The sequence below is a fragment of the Sinocyclocheilus anshuiensis genome, unplaced genomic scaffold, assembly GCF_001515605.1.
Source record: "Sinocyclocheilus anshuiensis isolate Anshui unplaced genomic scaffold, SAMN03320099.WGS_v1.1 scaffold1143, whole genome shotgun sequence".
Lineage (NCBI taxonomy): Eukaryota > Metazoa > Chordata > Actinopteri > Cypriniformes > Cyprinidae > Sinocyclocheilus > Sinocyclocheilus anshuiensis.
Window position 1 is genome coordinate 1,491,117 of NW_015546123.1, and position 1,987 is coordinate 1,493,103.

The window sequence follows — 1,987 nt, forward strand, 5'->3', positions numbered from 1 at the left end:
CTAGGCTAGATGCTAATTAAGGCACGACAACGATTTGCATACATTCATCAAATTTGGCAATCTCCGACAATCTCGCTAACTCTCGTCCAAGCATAATTTTTCCTATTAAAGTCTCTGTATGATTCTAGAGAAGTATCATACAGAATGGGGTTTTCTGAGACCGCGAGGATAAGCTTCTCTCCCATGTTGCCGTGTACGATCATAATGAAATTTCCGTGCGACTGCCACTAGGGGGCGAATTCCGACAGTCATGTCCGAATGTCGTGTGCAGTGGAAAGGCCGCTTTACGTAAAGTCTCCGTCTCACGCTCTGTTTGAACGGCCTCTAATGCAGCACTGGGCTCAAATAATACATACCAAACTGTATTTTTATCGTTCTCCATATAAGTTCAGCTCAGTAACGCATGGGAGAATATTTGTTTTAATATTTATATGGAAAATACTGTGGAACCGCCTGTATTTTGAGGCTTCAGAGTGCCGCGAAACGAACACTTGCATACAGTGGCGGCTCCTGCCAATTCTCTCAGGGGGGGGAAATGTTTGCATGATTAATGAGGATAGGTCACCCATTCAATTGATAAATTAACGGCTAGTTAAAGATGTAAAGGAAACTGAACTACTATAGTATTAATTAAAAATAAACTGACTCTAACAATCAATCTCTTGCTCTCCTTATGTTTCTATATGCGTTAACACAATTCAGCAGCAAATGAAGACTGAAGCCAGGATGTGGTTTTGAGACCCTTGAGCAAGCAGCAAAAAATGGCTGCCCACTGCTCCGGGTGTGTGTGTGTGTTCACTACTGTGTGTGTGCACTTGGATGGGTGAAATGTAGAGCAGAAATTCCAAGTATGGGACACCATACTTGGCCACACATCACGTCACTTTCAAGTTGAAATTTGAGTCGAAATGACTTGTAGGCCTACAGCCAATTTGATTATACTTTTAAAAAGTATGTAAGTTGAAGAAGGTAGAATTTTTTACAATGTAGCTGAAAAAAGTTTAAGTTTGTATATCTTTTTTTCAGTTAATGTTTATCTTATTTCAAGTAACATTTTTGTTTATTGTTCTAGGTTTAGATTTTTTATAATAGCCCTGGAACACAAATCAGCCAGCAAGGGTCCTGATCATAGACTGTATAAAAACATGGACGTAGTGTCCATGACGTCACCCGTAGGTTCCTGAAGAGGTTTTTGAAGCTCAAAAGTGGGCAGAGCCGGTTATCGCCATCTTGGTAGCACGTCACCGTACGTCACTCCCGGATAATCGAAAATGGGCAAAAAGCCGGGAGCTGGTTGCTGAAGCCACGGCCACCTAGCGCGACGGTGGTGACAGCAGCGGCAATCCACCTGTCACTCAAGTGGCCACGCCCTTAATTATGAAGACGAATTACAGTTTAAGTCACTTCCGTGTTGGCTTCACTAGAGTGAGCGGGAGGTTGCCGCTTGGGTAAAGTTAGCAGAATAAAGCGTTAGCTACTTCGCAGCCCGCTAGCCATTTTTTCCGCTCATACCACGTCCTCGAAAATCCCCGTTTATACGACTTCCCGCCCTTTGTAGATACATGTTTGATGTTTAAATTTGGTCTTGGTGGTCCTAATTCTTTAATTGACAATTTATCCTTATTGCTACAACGACGATTCATCTGCGCTGAGGAAACGTTCGCCAAGATTTCGATCAAGTTCAACCGACAACTGAATTTGAGTTGGCATAGCTGTCCCCGTCTCTTTTTTTGTTTTTTTTCTCGTTTTTTTTCTTATTTTTTCACATTTGATAAAAATATTAAAGTAGTTTTTCATTTTTTATTGTTGCTACAATTCAAAATAGTTTTTAAATATTATTGGATGTCACTGTTCCCACCAATCCTTGCACAAGTTAAGGTTACGCATGATGACGAAAGCACGTTAGTGCTAGCCCTCCCGGAACTCATAGAGATTGCATTGCAGTGCCTGCAGTTCGAAAAAAATGATCTTTGTATGGAAGTCTATG